The sequence below is a fragment of the Mustela nigripes genome, chromosome 4 (assembly GCF_022355385.1).
Source record: "Mustela nigripes isolate SB6536 chromosome 4, MUSNIG.SB6536, whole genome shotgun sequence".
Classification (NCBI taxonomy): Eukaryota; Metazoa; Chordata; class Mammalia; order Carnivora; family Mustelidae; genus Mustela; species Mustela nigripes.
The window spans coordinates 114673298-114699189 of record NC_081560.1 but is presented as its reverse complement, the minus strand read 5'-3'; positions in this window follow the sequence as shown (position 1 = coordinate 114699189).

Here is a 25892-nt window from a genome sequence, read left to right as displayed (position 1 = left end):
ATAAAAGGAGTATTGTGTTCTAAATGCTATAGGGATTGTATTTTCTGATTAAAAATGCCATTGAGCTAAATCCTTTAAGTTGAACCGTGGCTTTCTCAAGAGAGAGCATGAATCATGAGGTCTTCAGAACACAGCTCTTGTTATGTGTGAACACTGGGGCAAAGCTTTTCCTGACTTTTAAATTTTTATACAGCTACACTGACTATAACTTCATGTGTCATTTTTCAAAATTTTTTTTTTTTAAGTTCTGAGTATGAACTTCTCAATACAAGCCTCCTTTTGGGGAGCTTTAAAGGCTAAGAGCCCCTGCCAGTCTTGCTGAAGGGCCTCCGAGAGTAGTTTCAGGGATAGAAAAATCACAGGCTTGTAGAGTTTGGGGACCTGTACAGTTTCTTTAATACTTAATAGGTTTGCAGAAAATTCATGTCTGGTAGTACAGTAAATCAAGCTATTCACCAGTTAAAAACAACTCATTGTTAAATGTTGATAAAAGCATCAACAAATAAATTTGTTTGGATAATAAGAAGTCATCATGACTGAATGTAGATTAAGGTACCCCCAGAAGGGGAAAGTCACTGAGTTCTTCCAGGCAATTACAAAAAAAGAAAAACAAAAAACTGTGTTGGACCCTGTGGGCTTTTATGTGAATTCACATCACCTGGATTTTGCAGGGCCTTCGATATCTCTCAGAAACAAATGGAAATCCTCATTAGAAGAATACAAATAATCCATCCTTGGTTTTAAAAATAGACTATCAATAATTGTACAAGGAGGCTGGGCAGTGTAGATGCTGATCAGGCCAGTTGTGTCTGCTAGCTGGTCATTAATGAAGCTGAGATTCCATCTTCCCACAGAGACTGGGATCAGAGGCCCCTTGGCTGATGGTCACGTTCCCAAGCAATGGTTTTTAGGTCCTTGAGAAAAACTACTGAGTGGTTGGAGATACAGCCCAAAGACACAAAGGGTGCACAGTTGCAAGTCCTTTTTAGAAAATGTTCTAATAAGCTGTGATCAGAGGGCCTATCCTTGGGTGTTGGCTAGAAGCAAACTAAACTCTTTTGGCAGCCTTGAGCTTTCTCCGGCAGGAATTTTAAGAGGGGCTGGGTCATGTGCAATGTTAAGCTATTGGAAACTATGTATTATTTTTAAGTATTTTAATGGGAGAAGAAGTGAATGGGTAAAATCATTTGTGGGTCCTCCCCCCAACAAATCATTTTGCTTTTATATAGGCCGACGTTAGACCCTAGTTGAGAAGGTGTTTCGGAGGAGCCTGGTAGAGTTTGTTCAGACAGAGAATCTCGTTAGTGTATTTTAACAAAGTTTTTTTGTTTTTTGTTTTGTTTTTTAAGACTTTATATATTTGACAGAGACAGAGCACGCAAGTAGGCAGTGGCAGTCAGAGAGAGAGGGAGAAGCAGACTCTCTGCTGAGCAGGGAACCCAATTGTAGAACTCAGTGCCAGGACCCTGAGACTGTGACCTGAGCTGAAGGCAGACGCTCAACTGACTGAGCCACCCAGGCGCCCCTTTCTATGAAGTTATACTAGGTTCGCTATATATCTTTGTTTATGTTTATGTTAGAAATAATTTATCTTCAAACTACAAATAAATCTATCTTTAAAACATCACTTTTAAAGTATTTTTGATGGTTTCTAAGACCTCTTTTAAAATCTTTTGTCTTTTGGGGCACCGGGGTGGCATGGTTGGTTGAGCGTCCAACTCGGTTTTGGCACAGTTGTGAGATCGAGCCCCCCGTTAGGCTCTGTGCTCAGCGTGGAGTCAGCTTGATATTTTCTCCCTCTCCCCCATCCCTCACCCCTCTCCCCCACCCTGGCTCTTTCTCTAAAATAAATAAATAAATCTTAAAAAAACAAAAATAAAAACCCCAACAACCTTTGCCTTTTATATTCTCTTAGTTCACCAAGATGTTTCTACATGTGGATTTCTTCATGCTGCCCTGCTTTGGATTTCATTGCTTTCTTTTTAAATTAAGTGGAAAATCTGTAGTCATCATTGGTGAAATATTTTCTTTTCTCTACTATCTCTGTCATCTCCTTCTCATCTGGTTATGTATACATCCATTTAGGGAGTTTATAACTTCGGTTTATATCTTTAAAACAAATAAGTAAGTGGAATAAACTATCTCAGAATTCCAACAAGTGAAGTGTTTTGGTGTCTTCTGTGGTTTCTGCTTATTCTTGCTTTCGCTGTCTGGCTCCATGAACTGTGGATTTTCATAAATCTTAACAGCCAGAAAGCTTGTGCATGTTTTGTGGGTTTTCAGAGCAGTAAAATTTCATTGTAAGATGTTGATGGTTACCTGTAACTAAAAATATTGAGATTTTTACAAATAGAAAAACTACGAATACCTGATATGCATGTATATGTGTATCTATGTGAGTACACACGTGTGTAACAGAGCAAAGTGTGCTCTGGGTATGACCGAGTGGCTTCCCATCCAAGTACTAACCAGGCCCGACCCTGCTTAGCTTCCGAGATCAGACGAGATCGGGCGCATTCAGGGTGGTATGGCCGTAGATGACCGAGTGGCTTCCAAAATAAAAATCCAACTTTCCCATTTATTTTTTATTTTTTTTTTTAAGATTTTAAAAATTTATTTATCAGAGAGAGAGAGGGAGAGAGCGAGCACAGGCAGACAGAATGGCAGGCAGAGACGGAGAAGCAGGCTCCCTGCCGAGCAAGGAGCCCGATGTGGGACTCGATCCCAGGACGCTGGGATCATGACCTGAACCAAAGGCAGCTGCTTAACCAACTGAGCCACCCAGGTGTCCCCCAACTTTCCCATTTAAAGTCCTTGCAGCATAAATGTTAAGAACGTAAGAGAAAACTCTTTCGCTTGGGGGTTTTATGATTGCCAACTCTTCTACTCTGCTATTTCATTAACTCCACGTTGTTGATGGTAAAATCAAGCTCCTGGAGGTTCAGTGTTTATCTGTGCACAGTAGCACGAACAGCCAACCCCCCTGTTGCACAGCGAATCAGCTCGTCTGCACAGGAGAACTGGTTCTCCAACTGCGTTGGTTATGGAAATGAAGCGATGTTAGTCTCTATATCAGAGGGTGCTTTCTCCTTCTGTGATATTTGTAAATTTCCGACCCAAATTGTCAGGGATTATAAGACGTTTTAGCTTTCTAAGTGTACTGTTGAACCAGTCTTGTGTACTTTCTTAAACTGTGTTGGTAACAGGACCTTCTGTGCCTGTCACCGAGATCACTTAACACTATCTCACTGCCAATGGCTCTGCTCTGCTTTCCTTCCAGTGCATCCTCCTGGGCTGCTCTGTCTCCTAGGAATCTCCCCGAGGTCATCTTCCCTACCTAGTTTCTTACTATAATTGTTCTCGAGCCCTGGAACTGTCAGGAGGCATTGCGGGTGTCAAGGGGAAGCACTTTCAGTGATAAATGCGTAAATCTCCACTCTGTCCCTCCGTCATCTGCAGCAGGGATGGTACAAAGGGACACTTGTGGGCTGGGCAGATCCATTCCAACCGCTAAGAACACAGAGATTCGTTGAGGAGATGCTGAAAAGGAAATAGTTCTGGCCACGAATAAGTGATAAGTTTTTGTGGAAATATTTAGTAATGCCCTAGAGATGTAGAGATTGTACATCTACATCTAGAGATGTAGAGGAGATGTAGAGATGTTTATTGGCCTGATTTTGATAAGTCAGAGGCTCAGCTTATTTTTCTTTTAAGAGGCTCAGCATTTTAAACTGATATTTGTTTGCAGTAAAATGTATCCTATCATCCTGTCCTTGAATTTACAGTTTAATGGGCCTCTCTTCTTTCTGATGAAAAGTCTTAAAATGTTGATAGAAGCCTCTGTATCAGAGTAATTTACATAAGAGAAAAATAAATATTCTTTGGTTTCATTTAGGGACTTCTAAATTAAACTGCATTTGATAAAGTCAATTTGAAAACCAGGAATTCTTAAATGTTAATGTTATATTTTTTAAAGATGTCTTTTTCTAATGGGCTGTATATTTTGAGCAGTTTTAGGCTTATAACAAAATTAAGAGGAAAGTACAGAAATTTCCCACTTATTGCTACCTCCACAAATGCATAGCCTCCCTTGAATGGTACATTTTTTGTCACAAAGATGAACCTTCGTTAACACACCACAGTCACCCGCTCTCTGCAGTTTACCTTTGGGTTCACGCTTGGTGTTGTACATTCTGTGGGTTTGGACAAAGCATGAATCCTCTGTGTTCTGCCTATTTTTCTCCATACCACCTCACCCCCAGAACCACTGATCAGTTTTTTTATCTCCATAGTTTTGACTTTTCCACAATTTTCTATAGTTGAAATCATGTGACATATAAACTCTTTAGACTGGCTTCTTTTGCTTAGTAAAATGCTTTTCAGTCTCTTCAATGTCTTTTCATGGCTTTAATGTTCATTTCCTTTAAGTGCTGAAGGATACTCCATTGTCTAGATGTATCTACCATAGTTTATAATCCATTCACTTACTGAAGGACATCTGGTTGCTTCCAAGTTTTGGAAAAATATGAGTAAAGCTTCTATAAATATCCACCTATAGGTTTGGGGGGGACATAAGTTTTTACCTTTTTTGGGTAAATACCAAGAAGTGTGGCTTCTATATTATCTAGTAAGAATATGTTTAGTTTTGTGAGAAACCACCAAACTTCCTTCCAACATGGCCATTTTGCATTCCCACCGGCAATGCACGAGAGTTCCATATCCTTGCTGGTGTTTGGTGTTGTCATTGTTCTAGATTCTGGGCATTCAAATGGATGTGTGGTAATATCTCATTCTCTAATTTTCATATCCCCGATGACATATGGTGGGGGGAATCTTTTCATATGCTTATTTGCCATCTGTATATCTTTTTGATAAAGTGCTTGTTTAGATTTTTGGCCCATTTTTAAATTTGAGTTTTCTGTTTTCTTATTGTTGAACTTTAAGAGTTCGTTGTGTATTTTTCATAATGGTTATTTACTAGATATGTATTTTGCAAATATTTTCACCCATTCTGTGGCTTGTCTTCTCTTTCAATTGATATTGCTTTTTGCAAAGCACTTTTTAATTTTACTCTTACTGGAGTCCAGCTTGTCAATTATTTCTTTAATGTGTTTATCATGTCTTTGTTGTAACTGCAAAGGCATCACCATACCCAAGATCATCTCTGTTGTCCTTATGGAATCTTCTAGGAGTTTTATAATTTTTTTATATTTAAGACTGTGATCCATTTATGTTACTTTTTATTCAAGACCTAAGATCAGTATCTATATTTATGCTTTTGCATGCAGATGTCCAGTTGTCCCTACACCATTTGTTGGAGAGACTATCTTTGTTCCATTATATTGTCTTTGTTTCTTTGTCAAAGATTAGTTAACTGTATTTATGTGAGTCCATTTATTTATTCTACTCTAGTGACCTATTTGTCTACTCACTTGCTAATACTATCTGCTTGAGTATTTGATTACTATATTCAAATATTGGCAAACTAGAATTAATTTATCCTAATTCTTCAGTTGTTAGCTGTCTTAACTTTGGAGATTGCAATAGTATGCTGTACCACCTGTTTGTTTGCTTTCTTTCTTTCTTTCTTTCTTTCTTTCTTTTTTTTTCTTCCTGAGAGAGAGTAGAGAAGGAGGGGGAGAATGTGTGTAAGTTAGAGGGTGGGAGGGACACAGGGGGAGAGAATGGGAATCCCAAGCAGGCTCCACACCCAGCATGGAGCCCTACATGGGGCTTGATCTCATGACCTGAGTGGAAATCAGGAATCAGACACTTAACCTACTGAGCCACCCAGGCGCTCCTGTACTACTTATTTTTTGAATGATAAAGGTGCCTTAGAGTATGTAGCAAAAAGCTTTGCATAGAGGAAGTTGATACCTTGATACTGAAATTGGAGATATCAGGTGGATATGCTTGATAACATTTAATGCCACATTATATGGTAATCTCTCAGTGTTCCCCTTCTCTTTCTAGAAGTTAGTAACTTCACTGGCCTATAGGCCAGATAAAAATTTGACCTAAGATAGAGGCCCTCTTTAAGAAATGCCACCATCTCATTTCCTTTAATGTAGACCAATAGCTAAAGTCAGGTCTCAAACAGCAGAAGTACTATTCATGCTTGTCTCAAGCAGGCTATGAAGGCACCACCATGAGCTGTGTCTTTCCACAATGTCAGCTTTATTCAGTCAAAAAGTTAACAAAATTGTAAAGCAGATTCAGATTCTAAACTCAGCAATGTTTCACTACATATTGAACTTGGCTTTCTTTGTCCACATCACACAAAGCAAAGTACAATACAGAGTCACACAATGGATGAGATACAACAAAGGGTAAGCTAACAAACCAAACGTGAAGTCAGGCCATGGATGCACAGTTGCAATGAGGACTTGGTCCCACTGGGTCAGCTCTTCTTACTGTTACACAGTGGAGGATCCCTGCTCTGTTCCGAGATTGATTGGGCAGAGCCTTTGGTGGGAGTTGCCTTTCTGATGCACTCAGATATGGAAGGGTCGGTGTCTGGAGAGTCTAACGGTTTGCTGGAAAAGTCCTCCCTTCTTAAAGGAGTTTAATTAGTCTTGGGCAAAGGCCTCTGGTTAGTGGATCTGAATGTCATTAGCCTGTGCTACTGTCAACAGTATTTGGTCTTGGGTGCAATGTCCTTTTCTGCCTATGATACTGCCTGACATGAGGGACTCCATCTTGCTCCCTGCACTGCTACAAGACAGAAAAAAATATCCATCACATTTTGGTGAAAAATATTCACCAAAACAACCACAAATTCCAGCAGATAGATGCCAGCAGGAACTAAGATCCTGGGAGGGACCTAGAGTGTGCTGCTTCAGGTACAGTGATGAAATATAAAACTTTACATGGGGTTTTACTGAAATAAGGTCTCTTATGACACAGATTTTCACTTCCCAACTAGCAAGTGTGGTGATGGCTGTAATGTACTGCTAGAATGGTTTCTTAAAGCTTGTGAAGAAGGTCGTCTGCACAAATCAGGTAGAGGTACTAGGGGTCCTGTAACAGAGTACTAAAGGAGGGGTGAAAATGCCCAAAGATCGAGGCACGTTAGAATAGATTTATTATGTGATATCAGAGAACTTTCTAGATAATCCTTTCCCCAAAAAGGCTCAGAATATGGTTACTCAATAAAGCATTAAAATATTCCCTAGCACAGAGAGAATATTACTATTGAGAATCTCAGGGATAACTAGGCCAGGATGGCTGATAGATTTTTCAATGAAACTCATCTTCCAAATATCAGCAGGAATGATAGAATTCCACAATAGCAGCAAGTACTGTCAGAAGAAGAGCAGGTACATTTGCTGTAAGAGGACATAAGACAAGAATGGAAACCAAGGGCTCTTGAGGTACAGGCTTGTTACATCTCTTTGGATTGGAGAGATAGTATATATGCAATGCTTGGGCATATTGCTTTGAGTAAGTTTTACTGAAAGTGAGATCTTCAGTTTCAAGCTAGAGAAAAGCAGCCCTGCTGCTAGGACATGTGAATAGGCACATCCCATGGTGCGAGAGCTATCTGCGATAGGTAAGGATGCTCTCTGGACTCTCTAGAAACCCCAGTTAGAGAGCCACAGCATAGACGTAGGAATCAGAAGCAAGGCCATGTCATCTACAGCAGAAGACTGATTACCATTCAGAAAGTAGCTCCTGTCTTTGGTGGCATCAAACACACAATTTCTCATCAAGGACTTTCAGAAGACTATGCAACTAGAGCTGCCCGTCTTGCAAATGGTAGGCACAGTAAACTTATAACATTGGATAGGCATTATGAACTTATGACATTGGATAGGCACAGTAATAATCCAACATGTGATGAAAATTGTACCTTTGGAATTGGTTCATGTAGGTTCTTAGGGCACTAATGAGAACACAAACAAGGGGCTCTTGCCGCTATGTCACCTACCCCATTACACAGACATCTTTCCTCTAGCTTATAGTTAAGTCCCTTTGTAAGATTACAACAAATTGATCATGATGAAGGAAACCTGGTTCAAAGAAGATAAGTTCTATAGGTTGGTGTGATCAGAAAGTGATTGTTACTATAAAACAGCCCAAGTCAGAGATGCCCCTTATAGAAGGAAGTAAAGGGGAAATCCTCTTGTGGGCAGAGATTTGAAATGGACACACAGTGTAAAGGGAGAAATGGCTTAAAGAAAGAAAATACCCTCTTGGGCAGGGGAAAACTGCTCTAGCTAATCTATCAGGCTCCACAAAGGCAAGATTGGAAGATTAGAGACAAGGAAGATTGAGGGCTAGATGGATCCATGGAGTTGGCACAAAGTGTGTGGATCTTCATCCTTCCATCAATGTCCACGAAAAGGTGCCCTCCACAGCGGAGCAACTGAACAACCTTGTAGGTAGAGTGAACAGAGCAGAGGAAGTCCTCCAACCTCTCTGTCCTCAGCCAGCTTTGAGTTTGGTGTTTATTTAAATATTTATGACCTATGAATGGTGTAACCTTGTAAACAGAGTTGGAGGCTACTGATGGTACATGAACATAAGCATAGTGGAGAAGATACTTAAATGGATGGTAGAACATGGAGATGACTATCAGCTCCATTCTGAGAACCTGTATCCTTTTTATTGTAGGTCATGTTTTTAAAGAAACTAATACTAGCTGTTAATAGGAAGACTTTTGGAGAAAAGGAGGTGGTCTTACATGAATGGACCAGAGCCGTACAAGATGGGGGCTGGAGCAGATGCTGTAGGTGCCCAGTACCCGGCTCCTCAGCCCTTGTCTATAAAGCTGAAGGCTCAGCTTAAAACACATCTGACTGAAGACATTTTTTTTTTCCTGGCTACAGGAACAAGCTGGGCTTGAGTAGAGGATGGATGGTAAGTGCCAGAGATTTAAATGTGGTACTGGCCCTCAACTAAAGAAATATGGTGACTGAGAGATAAAACCCCAGTTTCTTCATCACTCATTAAGGATCGCTCCAAGGCATGGACTCTCTGTTCCCCAGAACTCCCAGCGCTCGTGAGCTCCCTTTGCTCAGAGTGGCTTGGTAAGGCTTTTTATGTTCTTCCCTTTCCTTCCTGGGATCACTAACCAAACAAACCATGAAACCATGGTCTCAAGGTCTTCTCAGAGAATCTAACCCAAGACACATACTTGGGTACAACTTATCCTTTATAATTTGAAGCAATTTCTATTCTAAATTTTATGTAGAATGCCTTATTTCATACCTGAGAAATTTACGTATGTCCTGATTTTCCCATCTAGATCCTTTTTCTCCACTACATCCCTTCTCAGTGACATTAGAATAAAAAAGACTCAAAATACAAAATAACAGTATAAGAATTATCAAAATCACTGTGGTATGTCAAACCTGCTGCTTGGAAAATTCAGATAATAAAGTTTTACATGTTTTCCTCAATTGTTGCCTTTTCAAAGAATGACCTTTTTTGATGCAAAAGTATTTGTGAGCCGATTAAGTACCATCCTCTAAAGCTATGTTCAATTACAAGGTAATGTAATTAGGTTTTGTGCACAGATATGGAAAAGGATGCTTGAATATGTATCTACTTACCTGAAAGCTAAAAAAAAAAAAAAAAAGGAGAAAGGCCCCCCAAAAACCTGTTAGATTATAAAATGTGTCGGTAGAGTTAATTTTTTTCTAGTTCAGTCTTCCAAGTTGCATTTTCACCTCTTGAAAACTTTTTTTGAGAGAGAACTTGATAGTATTTATATGTGAGTGGCTCTTCAATTTAATGCTTTTAAATGCATTTGCCCTCTGTAAAATGGAGTAGTTTATTTTATGGAATAGTAATTAAAATACTGAACATGATTGAAAAACTCCTACTTTTCATGAATTTATGCAAAATTGGGATTGCAATTAGTTTCAGGACTGTATAGTTAAGTGCTACAGTCCATTAAAACTTATGAAATCATGTCAGCTTGACTAAAACTGAGTCACCAGGGACTAGAAATGAGGCGCTGCTGAATTTTACACATAACATTTGAGAAAAGTTATGAGCTATTAATTTTACATCATATTTTACTAAGCAAGTAGAATTACTAATAATGGGGAATAAAAGCCATTGATCTTTTGAGCATATGTTGGATTTTGTTAATGAAGTCGGACTTCTTTGAAAAAGCAAAAACTTTGAAATACATGTCCACCAAGTAGTTCTTGTATGCTCAAAGTCAAAATCATTTTCTGCTAACCGTAACCATTTGACTTTTGAAAGAAAACATCATCATGGTAGTGTGGGAAAAAATCTATTCTAGATCATTTTCTGTTTGAATTTGTAAAAGCTTTCATGTGGGTACTTTTTAACATGAAGATTTTCCACCTCAGAGTTTATTTCATTTTTTTAAGATTTTATTTATTTTAGAGAGTGAGAGTGCACCTGTGAGTGGGGAGAAGGTCAAAGGGAGAGCGAGAGAGAGAGCTCTCTCAAGCAGACTCTGCTGAGCATGGAGGGCCCAGCTTGGGGCTTGATGTCACTGCCTGAGATCATGAACTGAGCTGAAACCAAGAGTCAGACACACAGCCAACTGAGCCAACCAGGCACCCCATCATGGGAGTTTAAATACAATTCTTCTTTCCTATTTTCTTGTTTCCTTAAATATTTCCATAGATTTTGCTTGCAAAGCAATGTCAAGGTAGGGTTTTCCTCATCAAATAGCTCAAGTGGGTTTTTGCCTTCATTAAGACCTACAGAACATTTTCTCTCAACCCCCTCTTAATTTCACCTTCTTCCTGTAAATTATTGACTCCATTATTTATAATTTCAACTACTCTCCTGGCATCTTTATTGCCTCCCTTGCCTCACTGCTTCAATGGCATGGGCACCTGGCAAAAAAAATCTGAGGAGAAAATTCAGACAACTGAATAAGATGGTATCTTAGCGTTGACTTGACATCCTTGATATCACCTTATTTAACATCTTTCATGATCAAACTCCCCTCGGATCACTGAATCCATACCTCTGCTACCTCTGTTAACTTCCTCAGGATGTGACCTTCCCTAGACCCTCACACAGAAAAATATAACACCATTCGTCATCATTCTCTAGTGGCTACAGCTGTTAGTTATTAGAGCGAAAGTGTATATAACTCATATGCAAAAGATGAAACCAAAGAGAAAACATATTATTTTATATGTAGAGTGTTCATAGCACGGACTCTTGTTATGACTTTAAAAAAATCACAGTGCTTCTTAAGGCAATCACTAGCAAAATGTGAGTCTTTGTTAATTTTTTTTAAGATTATTTATTTTTGTGAGAGAGAGAGAGAGAGAGAGAGCAAGAGCACAGGAGCTGGGGGGAGGGGCAGAGGGAGAAGCAGACTCCCCACTAGCTGGGAGCCTGACACAGGACTTGGATACCTGGGATCATAAGCTGTAATTGACTGAGCCACCCATGTGCACCAAAGTGTGTCTCTTGAGATCCTGAAATGTGACGAGGCCAAGCTAAATTATACTCTAAATGTAAACTAGATCATGAAGTCAGAATGTGATATAAGGAATACGAGCTAGTTATGTGAAGGATTGATCTCCGATGCTGGAAGTAAAATCTTCATAACTCTGTTCATGTGCTTCAAAATGCACATGTCGGTTTTGTTCCATGTTCCAGAGGTGGCAGCAATGGTACGATTGTAGGGAACATTCATTACGTTGTGCTTCCTTTAATATTTTTTAGATAGACTGGATTTGACTTTATTGAACAGATTAGGGTCATTTGTACTAGTGATCTGTCATTCATAACCTCAGAAATCGGTTTAACATTCAGTCCTTTCTTTCCCCTAGAATACAGGCAGTTACATTTGAACTGTAATTTCATCTTTGAATATATTCTGCAAACCATCCTACATAAAATGAAATAAACATGTAGCCTGAAGTTATTTGAACTATGATTCAAGTTTCTTTAAAGAAATATCTGCGTGTGTACCCCTACTTGGACACCGCCGACTCAAGGTGATTTTAATTATTACTTAACAGGAAGTCTCTTTGAGACATTCTAAAGAAAATTTGTTTATATCTGCATGTCTGTGTGTGTGTGTATACAAACATTAATGTACAGATACACACACCTACATGTCTTTTTCTGGGCTCATACTGATCAGACTGAACATACTAAGACTCAATGTCTTCATTTTATAATGGAGTAACATAATTATTGCCATGTCAATACACCCGCATTTACTTCATTCTGGAAAATGATAGCTTATATTTCCTGAGAGTATTCATGGGAAAATACAAGGGCAGTAACCCCCCAAATTTCAATAGCTCAAAGAAATAGGAACTTAGTGCTGGTCACAGAGAACCCAAATTTTTGTAAATGAGCAGGTGACTCTTCTCCAAATATGATTCAGAAACATAGGCTCTCCCTACTTTGGGACTTTCCAGCCCCGGAGACTCACTAATGTGTTGATGCCAATAAACATCTAGATTACCTTCAAGATGTCATTTTGGACTTTATAGAAGTGTTGAATGTTGACACAATATTTACAAAAAAGTGTGAAGTAATAGGAAGTTTAGAAAATTCATAAAGTATAACAGGGAAATTTAACCATGACTATTTCTATAATTTACTTCCATATGTAAATATTTAAGGATAAATTTTCTATGCCATTTTCAACAACATGTATAATGGGGCTCGAAGCATATTTAGCATTTCATATATTTCTAGTACTCTGAATCTTTTTCACTTAAACTTATGGGAGCATTTTTTCCTCTTAATATCATTTGCATTCATGATTTTAATACATGCTTAACAATCCACTTTGTGGAGTTAAAATTATTTATTTAATTAGTATCCTTTGGGAGGTGATTCAAATTTATTTTGGGTTTATTTTCTTTTTAAGATTTTATTTATTTGAGAGAGAGAGAGCATGAGAGGAGCTAGCAGGTCAGAGGGAGAAGCAGACTCCCTGCCGAGCAGGGAGTACAATGAGGGACTCTATCCTGGGACTCTAAGATCCTAACCTGAGCCGAAGGCAGCTGCTTAACTCCTTGAGCCACCCAGATGCCCTGTTTTGGGTTTGTTTTCTAACACTGATAAGAGGAACTTCATAAATAATATCCCATGTTCATCATTAATCACTAATGATTATTTTAAGTAATTATTCTGCTGGTATGTCTGAGGCAAAGCATATCCATATTTCTTTTCCAACCAGCCAACTTCCTCCCTCTCTCATTTCTTCCCTCTTCCTGTCCCTCCCTGTCTTTCTTTTTCTTTCTCACCTTTCACAGATACTTTGATACCTACTATATCTGAGGCACTGAGGCGTAGATTGTGAGAAGATATATTTCCTCCTAGAACTGGAGATTTTGCAAACTAGTTTTGTAAGCAAAATAAATGTTAACATCTCAAAGATTGGTCCGTGTTTTAAGGTTGGTGAGAATGAAGGTGCAGGCACAATTGAAAGTTGTTTGCCTTTTGTTTACTCTCAGTTTTGCAGTGGAGTGGTACGTGTGATTTTAAGAATAGAAGTAAGTCGCTTGGCTTCCCTGGTTGCTCTCTTTCACAGAGGCAAGACTGAGACAGAGCTCCACTTCTGCCGCTGTGTGGGGGACAGACTGGAGGGTGAGGGAGGTGACGCTCTATCCAGACACAAAATGATGGCCATCTCTACGATCTCTCTAACAGCGGAGGTGTGGCCAAGAAAGAATATTGGACACATGTATACTGAAGATTAACAATGGGCTTTGCAGAAGTTTGCTATGTGAGTAAGGAAGAAAACAAGGGTACTTGGTGGATGGTGGTTCCAACTGCAGAGATAATGAGGACTGAGTTGTGAGTTTAGGAAAGAACACTGAGAGTTTCCTTTGGACATTTTAAAGTAAGGTGTGTAGGAGATCATCAACTGCAGGTGTGAAAAAAAGTCGCTGGATATTTCAACCTAGACTTCAGGAAAATTGATACAATTGTGACAAAATTGTGAGAATCATAGCAAACTGTGGGTGCTTGACATCATTTAGAGACTGAACGTAATTAAAAAAAAAAAAAAAGAACTCAGGAATGAATGCTTTTATAGAAGTCAAGAGGAAGGAGTGATTGATTATATCAGTTTTACTAGAAACTTGAGTAAAAGCAAAGAGACAAGCTCTCCCTGGCTGGGGAGATAAAAATATATCACCTGTCATTGTGTAATTGTCATTTCCAGGGCTTCATGCACTATGTGATGAAAACCATACTAATGACAGCTTTCCTGTAATGAGACAAAAAAGCAGGCAAGGCCAGACTTCTACACACAAGAAGGGGAAGGTAAGTTTTTGGACCCTGAATCCAGTTACCGTAGGAAGACCCAGAAATTTGGGTACATACTGTTTCCTATGATATTCCTGAGCCTTCTATTCTCAGAGAGTATGTGGCTTTGTGCTTAGATACAGAAAATAGTTTTCTGACAGAAAAGGATACCCATCACTGAAGTGGCTGAAAATTTTGAATTGGTTTATGGGTCAATGAAGCAATTTGCTCCCATGATTTAATATATAATGAACTGTGATAAATTTCTTCTCCATCCCAAACCCCACAACCAGATGTTTGAAGATATTTGAGGAACACATGAGGGGATGTTAAAACTTGGAAAATGGGGTTACTGGGCAAAAACAGCATTCTAGATATTTCCTAATATGGGGGGGCAGGATTTAGGCAGGATTAGGCTCAAACTAGTGAATTTATCCTAATGACTTCACTAAAACATAGGACTTTCCTGAAATATTGTAATCTATGTAATTACCTAAATTGCAAGGGAATATCTGGCATTTTGTTGAAACTTTTCTACTATTTTTCAGGGCTAGTCTCTGATAAAGAATTAAAGCAAAAAAAGAAAAAAAATTCAAGCAGGCCAACTCAACATGAAAAAAGATCTATGTGTACTGTGGGGAAACAATTATAAGCCACCTCTAATTTGGGCAATCTGAGCATGTATGAAAACACCTTCTACAGTATACTATGATTTGGTCTGTAATAGGTCTCAGAACTTGACTTCAGTAATCCAGATGTCATTACAATCCCAGGGTTGTTGGTTTACTGTCCTTGAATCTGAAACCTTGAGTGAATGATATATAAAATAATCAAAATGACGATCACTTCACACCTTGGACTCTTTCCTACAGAGAGAAGAAATTAAAATCTCTTATTTGGAAATTCTTAAATAGGTGAAACTAGATTTCTATTTTTGTTCACATTTTTTCTAGCTATTATATATCATTTGACAGATTTAAAATTCATAGACCTCTTAACAGTCCCTTGCCCAAGACTGGCCATTGCTTCCGACTCTACCAGAAGCTGGGTGGACTAGAGCCCCATGCTCAACTTAGCAGGGCACCCATTGTCAACAGTGTTCTCTGGTAACTGAGAGCCAGCAGAATCATTCCTAGGGTAGTCTTGAACCCATTTGATCCTGAGGAGCTTGGTTCTGTAGCTTTATAACTACTATTAACCAGATGGTGAAAAAAGGTATTCTTTCTTATGGAGAGAAACACAAATTATTCTCACTATGTAACTATCCTTGACCATTTCGAAACAAAGCATGTGTTTTGGGGCAGAACAATAAGAGCTTTGAATATCAGCGAGTACCAAGACAAGTCATTGCTGTAGTTACATCCCTTAGATTGAGAGAATCTGTAATTTCTGGAAATCAAATCTGTATTAACAGGGTTATAAAGACCTTGAGTTCCTTTCTGATAAAACCCAGGTAAAAGGAACAATACTGGAGCCAAAAAACAAAACAAAACAAACAAAACAAAAACAAAAACAAGAAAACCCACCTCCACTCAAGTTGCTGTCATCACTGCCACTAGAAATACCTTCATGGATGCATCTCATGGCACATTTTTGCCTTTAACTTTCCTGGACAGCTTGACAGCATTTGACACTGCTGATCTCTTCAAAACTTCCTATTCTCTCAAAAAGTCTATACCTTGTCCCTTGTTCTCTATTTCCATTCTGTGAATTTCTCCATCGATAAAATAGGAGTGGCATGAGTACCTTCCTCTCTCACATTTCCCATATCAAATCATGTTCATTATCCTGTCAAACTAGCTCTAAAATTTTTCTGTACACTCAATCCCTAGTATCACAGATTATACTATTATAGTAGCTGCCAAGTTGATCTCGTTGCATTTAATATGGCCTCCTATTAATCTGCTCCTCGGTCTGCTGCCAGAGATCTTTAACAAAGTCACATCTGACGACCTTAGCACCTGCTTATAACACTCTGACGGCTTTGCATTTCCTTTGGAAAGGAAAATCATACACGTGACCTTTACCATCTCTATTTTCACTTCTGATTATCTGCTCAAATTCTCACCATTCCTGCTTTGTACTCTCTAGCATTCTATTGTGAATTTTTTGATTCTCCAAAACGTGCTGAGCTCTATCTTAAGAATATATCATTTTTTGATACATATCAAAAAATATATTTGATATATATCATTTCCCTGCCTACAACATTTCATCTCCATTTTTAAGGTTTTTTTTTTTTTTAATATTCAGATATCAGGTAATAAGCAGTAATATACAATTCCATAGAGAGGGCTTTTAAGATCACTCAGACAAGGTAGAATATTGTTCTCTTGACTGGAACCCACCACATGTGGCATTATTTGGCACTGTCTTCTCCATTGCAATAGCTAAAAGCTGGAAATAACTCAGATGTTCTTCAACGGATGAAAGGATAAACAAACTGGTATATCCACACCATCGAATTCCATTGAACAATAATGAAAAAGAATTTAAATATGCAACATTTTTGTGATGATGGATATGTTCTATATCTTGAGTATCTCAGTGTCATTATCCCAGTTTTGACATTGTACGATATAGTCTTGCTAGATGTTATCATTGGGGGAAGTTAGGAAGAGACTACATGAACTTTCTCTGTTGTCCCTTCTTACAACTGAATGTGAGTCCATAACTGTCTCCAAATAAAAAGCTTAAATTAAAAAATTAAAACAATGACACTTTCAGATATGTGTAAAACTTCCTGCCCACAGAAAGCCTATTAAAATAAACTAGAAGAAAAATTAAATTAAAAAACTATAATAGGTTGTGCTCCGGACAAGAGAAAAGAAATCTAGGGGAAAAAAAAGTAAAATAAAGTGTCAGACCTTAGGACAGAATGAATTTTACCATATTCTAAAAATTATTCTGTACAGCTAGCATATTGTTTATACCAAATCAAGACAAAGATAGCAGTAATAAAAAAGGAAAGCAAATGCATATATGGCTATCTTATTTATCAAAATATAAAGTATATCTACCAAAACTAAGTATAATAAATAAAATCTAACAATATATTAAAAGAATAATGTGTCAAGCATTTCAGGTGTAGAAGAAAAAAAAAATAGCATTAGAAATTTTAATTCAGGGGCACCTGGGTGGCTCAGTGGGTTAAAGCCTCTACCTTCAGCTCAGGTCATGATCTCGGGGTCCTGGAATCAAGCCCCACATCGGGCTCTCTGCTCAGCAGGGAGCCGGCTTCCTCCTCTCTCCTCTCTCTCTGCCTGCCTCTCTGCCTACTTGTGATCTCTTTCTGTCAAATAAATTAATAAAATCTTAAAAAAATTTTTTTAATTCATTATATATGTGAAGAAGAAAAATCACATGCCAAAATGTATTTCATGGAAAAGTCAGCACATTTTTGCTATACTTAAAATTGATCTTAACAAGCAAAAAAATAAAAATGAACTAAAAAGAGTTATTGATACCTATCTTCCAGAAACCAACACTAATGATTATATTAAATGATAAAATCATAGTTCCCATGTTTCATTCCTAGTTTTAATGCAACTAGCTTTACCCATTATTGTGCAAAATTTTGGTAAAGTTTTGATTAAAATTACGACATTACATAACAATTAGAATAGACATGAATTACTTGCAGATGATAGAATTTTCTACATGAAAAATCAAAAGGATAAATGACAATTCAAAATAATCATTGAAACATTTTCCCAAATAAAACTAAAAAATCAACAACTCCTCTTAGATTTATCAGAGAAGTGAGGTCATGGGGTAAATCATTGTCCAAATATTGGAAAGACAGGCAGGCAGATACTCAGAGAATCAAAACTTCCTGTAGCAAAGACTCAGGAGAAGTAGTCTTCATTGGAAACATGAGGCTAAGAAAGCCTGAATATGATTGATGAATTGCTAGTGGCTCAGATTGATCGAGTACTGGAACTAAATACTGCATAGGATCATAGGACAAAAGAACACTTTCCCTATGTCCACACTTTACCACGTCATTACAAAAGACCTATTTGCCAGTTTCTTTTACCCAGTACATCATGCCTGCCTGTCAACAAAAAAAATTATGGGTCATACTAAGTGGCAAAAAACACAGTTTGAAGAGACTGAAGAAACTTTAGAGCCAGATTTATTTATGGCAGGAATGTTGAAATTATTAAAATCAGGTATTTTAAGGGGCGCCTGGGTGGCTCAGTGGCTTAAAGCCTCTGCCTTCAGCTCTGGTCATGATCTCAGGGTCCTGGTCTGGAGTCCCACATCAGGCTCTCTGCTCAGCAGGGAGCCTGCTTCCTCCTCTCTCTCTCTCTCTCTGCCTGCCTCTCTGCCTACTTGTGTCTCTGTCAAATAAATAAGTAAAATATATTTTAAAAAGGTATTTAAAAAATAGCCCAAGACCTATGATAATTATGCTAAGAGATTTAATGGAGAAAAAAGACAATATGCAAGAACAAATAAATGCCTTAAGTAGAGAAATGGAAATTCTAAGAAACAATCAAAAGAAAATATAAAAAGATCAATAATTCTCTATTAAATCAATAAACTGTGATACTGCTGATGGACTTATTAGCTGATTATGACTGAGGGGAGAATCTCTGAATTTGAGATTATGACAATAAAACTTCCAAAACTGAAAAGCAAAGAAATAGAACAGAAATATGCAATAACTGAGACAACGCTAAGCTTATATACATACACATAAGGAGACTATCAGGGGAAGAAGGGCAGAAAGGAACAAAGCCAATATTTGAAGCAATAATGACTGAGAATTAATGTCAGACACCAAATCACAGATCCAGAAAGCTTGGGGGACACCAAACAGGAGAAATGCCAAGAAACATGACACCTAGGCATACCATGTTTAAATGTCAAAAAAGCGAGTAAAGAAAAAAAAATTCTGAAATAATCCCAAGGTGTGTGTGGGGGGATACATTATGTGTACAGGTATTATAGAAGAGAAAAGACAAAAATTGTAGCTGACCAATATTCGGAAACCACTCAAGCAAGAGAAGAGTAGAATAAAATGTTTAGTGTTGGGGAACGAAAGAAAGAAAAGGAAGGAAAGAGAAAAAGAAGCAAAAACATAGTTAGAATTTTGACTGTGCCCTTAGACAGATTAAATTTATTTATTCTCCCAAGAAGGTATTTTCTATATTGGGAAGTTGAGTGTCCCAGAAGGAAGGTGATAATTCAAATAATAATTTTTAAAGGGTTTTTTTTTGTTGTTTTTTGTTTTGTTTTGTTTTGTTTTTTATACCCCCCTCTCCTAGCATCCCAAATCATTAAATTCTGTGTTAAATCCATCTGTATTTATGGCTTCCAATAAAATCTAAGCAGTATAAACATTTTATCTGCCACATCCCAAGATTTAGAGTGACTTCTAAAATGTGTATATCATGTCCTACAGTAGTTCGCAAAAATGCCCATTCGCTCACAAGAACAAAGCTTCCCAATAAAAACTTAATAGAGTAAATGGGTTTACATTCCCCAAAAGTCATTTAAAGTTATTTGGGAAAGAATACTTCCTAATTAGCATTTCAATGGTTTCCCTTTGAAACAAAGCAGTTCACAGCAACTTTCATATTGAAAGCTTTAGGAATTCCTAATTTATATACAGACTGCTAAGACAAGGTTGTCATACCCCAGAAATCTCAATGGAACTCGTGAGTTACAGGGCTGTCACTTGTGCTTTACTGAGCTTCCAAAGAGCTGCACCAGGTTACAGGAAAACTGTCATGTGCAAGAGAGATGCTCTCTGAACCACGAGAAAGACAAGGAAATAAGCCAATCTGCTCTCACTCCAAAATTCTCCTTTGTCTCCAGCTCATCTTTATTTTTTTTTTAATTTTAAAAATATTTTATTTATTTGACAGAGAGCACAAACGGTAAGTGGGAGAGGGAGAAGCAGATCCCCCGATGTGGGGCTCCATCCCAGGATGCTAAGATCATGACAGGAGCCGAAGGCAGACACTTAACTGACTGAGCCACCCAGGCGCCCCTCCGTAGCTCATTTTTACACATCCAGCACTTAGTACCTGAAACCCACAGAAGCTCCATAAATAACATTCAATTGGAGAAGACTGAACTGAGCTGATGTCTCTAGAGACATGAAAAACTCAGAGATCCACCAAAACAGAGACTGTAGGACTTAGGGTTGCTCACAGCGGCAGGGCTAAGAAGTGACATTTGGCGACATCTGATGAGGCAGTGTAGCCCTGGACTAAGAATGCCCCAGCTCTGTTGCTCCTGTGACCTTTGGCAAATCATCTAAACTCTCTCTGAATCTCACTTTTCTCTCTGATGTGAGAGGAAGAAAAGGAAAGTTAGTTTTCCAATTGATATCACTCAGGTATGAGATTTTATTTCTGGAATTTTTGCTTATAAAAGTTATTCTTGGAGAAAGTAGGGGACTTGAGGGAAGCTTCACTTCAAAATGTTAAGGCATAATGACCATGGTAGAGGCTACAAAACCTGTTATTTTGAAAATGCAAAAGTTGCTTTTGAATATGACTTTAGGGAAGCATATCACTATCACCGCATTCTCTTTTTGAGCAGTTGCTCCCAAATTCAGAAACCAAGACCTTGGAAACTCTAGGAAGAATATACAGATACCTACCTTGACCTAAGAATGGATAAAAATATATGAAAATAAATTGGGTCTCACATATATATGTATACACATACACACACAAAATAGGCATGAAATCAGAAAGAGAAGCAATATTACTTTACTGTTCTGATAGGATTGCCTAGTAGGAGTGAATGCTCAGAACACGTAAGAGAAGACACTGAACCCGAGCATAGAAAATGACAGTAAAGGTAATGATGAGAGTGTGTGAGACAGGATTATACTCTTGGCCCACTCTGAGAAGCGGAATGAGGGTATTGCTGATTTGTACATGTATTTGAGAGCGGGGTAGAGAAGCTGCCTCTACATCAAGTAGGGATTATTAAGACCCTTCAAGGTATATTGGAGAGAATTATTGGAGAGAATCTCCCTATTATGGCAAAGGGAACAAGCATCAAAATCCAGGAGGTGCAGAGAACCCCCCTCAAAATCAATAAGAATAGGTCCACACCCCGTCACCTAATAGTAAAATTTACAAGTCTTAGTGACAAAGAGAAAATCCTGAAAGCATCCCAGGAAAAGAAGTCTGTAACATACAATGGTAAAAATATTAGATTGGCAGCAGACTTATCCACAGAGACCTGGCAGGCCGGAAAGAGCTGGCATGTTATATTCAGAGCACTAAATGAGAAAAACATGCAGCCAAGAATACTATATCCAGCTAGACTAACATTGAAAATAGAAGGAGAGATAAAAAGCTTCCAGGACAAACAAAAACTGAAAGCATTTGCAAACACCAAACCAGCTCTACAGGAAGTATTGAAAGGGGTCCTCTAACAGAAAGGAACAGAGACAATATATAGTAACAGTCACCTTACAGGCAATACAATGGCACTAAATTCATATCTCTCACTAGTTACCCGGAATGTTAATGGGCTAAATGCCCCAATCAAAAGACACAGGGTAGCAGAATGGATAAAAAAACAAAACCCATCTATATGTTGCCTACAATAAACCCATTTTAAACCCGAAGATACCTCCAGATTTAAAGTGAAGGAAGGGGAAACAATGTACCATGCTAATGGACATCAGAAGAAAGCAGGAGTGGCAATCCTTATATCAGATCAATTATACTTTAAGCCAAAGACCATAATAAGAGATGAGGAAGGACACTATAATATATTAAGACCCTTCAAAATATGTAGATCATGGCTGAGCCCTTATATCCCCTGAGGGATATAAGATCAAATCTTTATCTGAATCTAAATTTATCTGGATTCTAATGTAATTCTTTTATGTTTTCTTCAGATCTTTAGGAAACTAAATATAGCCAGATATAATTTATATTATGGTTAGTAGTATCTTTGGGTCAGAAAGGTTAAAAGAAAGTGGACCACTTCTTGCATCATTCCTCTTCCCTACCCACATCACTCTCATCCCAAGCAAGTGGTAACACAACAGAGGTTGAAGGTCCCAGAATGACAGATTATCATATTATAAGATGTCATAAGCAATCCTCACCCATATGAGCCAGGGAATTGATGAAACATAAACTGATAAGGTCAAAGATGTAAAGCCATCACATGCTAAAGGTGAGGAAATATCACAAGAACTTTAAGTCATACTATGTATTCTCTTGTCTCTCTAAAACTATTTATATGAATTATATACTACAATTAATCATCAAGTTATGTTCCCCACCATTCCTAGATTCTTTCCTGTAATTCCAAGGTAGCTCTTTTCTGCCACAACATCTTCAAATGCAGAACGAGGGTGCCAGTCAGAGCACTATTGTTTCTTTGAATTCCATTTTGGACTCTCTCAGGTAAATTCTACTAAAACTAACACAGACAGTATTTAAAGAAACTGTAATTAGTAATCCCCACAAGTGAAAGCTTCAAGTATTCTATACAAAATTCATCACCTTTTTTATATTTCAGAATTAAATGAAAACTAGGTAAGGTTTCTCTCAACACTTTTTAGAATATAATTGTTAGTATCTCAAAAATTTCAGAATACTTATCTTTTCCAGGTTTATGTACTTCACATGTAGTATAGATGCATTTTGAACCAAAGTTTAACGGACTCCTCTCCATTGTGTATGTTGCATCTCCATTCATCAATCCCTTTTGAGTATTTATATTCCCTTTCATTTGCCAAAAGTTGGAAAAGTGTATGGACACATTAAAGGACTTCACTTCATGACTATAGCATTTCTTAAGATGGTAAAGAGTACTTTATCCAATGCATTCCTAGGTCTTCTGATTTGTTTTACTAGGTTGGTATTCTAACAAAGCCAATATTTTTAACAAAAGAAAGAATTTATTAGGTGACTCTGATATTTAAGGATATTCTTGAAATGGTGCTAATTATTCTTATTTCCATTTTCAACTCCCATCAAAATGCAGATAATTCTTGGAGAATCTCCCTCAGTGGAATGGACCCTCATGGACCACAAGCTGGCATCTGTTGATCCCATTTTCTGTTGTTTCATTTGCTCCAACTGGAACAAGACATTACAATCAGCCTGGATTTCAAAGGAAGGTAAGTGTGTAATAAGGGATTTGGGAAATCAAAATTGAACTAAAAGTAAGATACAATTACACACCCATCAAAATGACTAAGATTTAACAATGTAACAATTCCAAGTGTCATCTAAAATGAAAATTGTAAGGAACAAATTATGAATACCTCTTAATTTGAAGATGAGAATGGAAAATACTATAACTCCTTAGGAAAAAAAAATAATTACTTTAAAGATAAGCATATACTTACTGGATGTCCCCATAATTCTACTTAGGGATGTACTCAGAGATGCCGTATGTCTGCACAAAGATTCACACAACTGTTCTTAGCAGTTTTATTTATAGTAACAAGAATTGGAAACAATTCAAATTTCCATCAGCCAATGAAGGGACAAATTGTGTTGAATACTATATCCACTAGTCACTAGTGAATCTTGAAAAAAATCATGCTAAAAGATTCTAGGCATTAAGCAGAACTTATGATAGATACCCTTCATAATTGGGGCGCCTGAGTGACTCAATGGGTTAAAGCCTCTGCTTTCGGCTCAGGTCATGATCTCGGGGTCCTGGGACTGAGCCCCACATCAGGCTCTCTGCTCCACAGAGAGCCTGTTTCCTCCTCTTTCTCTCTGTCTGCCTCTCTTGCCTACCTGTGACCTCTGTCAAATAAATAAATAAAATCTTTAAAAAAAAAAGATACCCTTCATAATTTAGGGGAGAAATAATTTATGATGACAGAAAGCGAATCTTTGGTTCTCCGTTCTTGGGGAAGTTAGGGGAATTAACTGACTTCAAAGAGGCAAAAAAAACCTTTTTGAAAGTAATGGAAATGCTTTACATCTTTCCTGTGATGATGACTGCATGAGTGTATACGTGCATATATACATTGAAAATGGGGTACGTTATTGTATGTATGTTATGCCTAAAATATACATGCGATTATCTGATTTTCAAAGACATAGCTGGCCTTTTTGTCTGAAATTCTTGTATTGCTTTTCCATCATCATCTATAACAAAGAAATCAAGGAATCAAGATGCCAGTCATGTCAACTCAACTTGAATTCAATTATCATTCGTAATTGGAAAACAACAACATTCTCAGGCATCACTAATTTGGAAAAGATTGAAACTTGTAATACCATATCATCTACAGTTTACACGTAATTTGGTTTGTGATACGTGTTGGAATTCAGCATCAGGACTCAAAATGTCACTTTAGCCTTAGGTTTATTTGTTTACTCTTTCTCATTTTGGAATAATGAGTGAATACAAGCTAGCGATTAAAAAATAAAAATGGCAATCACTTCAAAACTTAAGCTCTTTTCCCAGAGAAGAAACTAAAACTCTTATTATGAAATTCTTATGTAAATGAATCTGGGATTTTTGTTGTTCATATGTTCTCTAGGTATTGTTATAATTAAAAATATTTAAATATTGCATACCTCTTAATAATCCCTAGGCCCAAGGCTGGCCTTTGCTTTTGACCCTCCCAGATATTGCAAGGGTAGAGCTATATGCTCAATAGGAAACAAATGTATAAAATACATATTATAAGTACAGAATTTCAAACATCTGCACATTTCCAAATTTATGAATTGACTATTCCTAATGTAAACGTTTAACATTGAATCAACTAAACCCACCTCCATAGATTGTTTGCCCTCAATCCCAAGCTTCAGCTGGGTACACACACTCTTGGTCTGACTGTCCCCATTCCTCTGAATCCTGGCTTCCACTCAAGCTGCTTCAATGGCTCGAATGTTTAAGAAATCTGGAAGAATCCTACTTGACAGGAAACTACTATAATGGGACATCACAGATAGCCAGTTTGCATTTTTGGGTTTTTTCCTGTCTTTTATTATCAGAAACACTTGCAAGAATATAGAAAAATTGTCTCAGAAAAATCATTTGTTCTCACTGCTACTTCACTAACTGCTTTTATGCAGAGTGGCAACATAATTGGTAGCTTGGAGGAGATTCATAATGTCACGCACGGGAAACTGTTACCACTTCTGAAGAGTTAAACAAAAAGCAGAAGTGAATGAAAAGAGCTAATTTGGCACACAAGTACACACACACACACACACACACACACACACACTCTCTCTCTCATGCTCTGGGAAAGGAAGGCCAAATAATGAAAACTCTAAGGTTAAGTAAAGTTGTTGTTTTGGTGATGCATTTAGTTAAATTATTTTTAAAGGCACATTAGTATCTGTGCTGTAGCTGCGTCATGTTATCGTAGGCTGTTTTCTGAAGTGTATTAGAAGATATTTAAGTATTTCCTGATCGATTAATTATGTGCTAAATATTCTTATTCTTGAAGTCCCGTTGACGTACAATGTTATGTGGGTTTCCGATGAGCTATATGGTAACTTGACAACTCTATAAATATTCTTCCTTATAACCAATCTAAGATTATTTTGAAAAATTTTTAAAAGATTCTATTTATTCATTTATTTGAGAGAGAGCACAGAGGGAGGAGCAGAGGCAGAGGGACAAGCAGACTCTGCTCTGAGTGCAGAGCTAATGCAGGGAAGGGTGAAGCTCTCTCCCTAAAGCCATCTTTG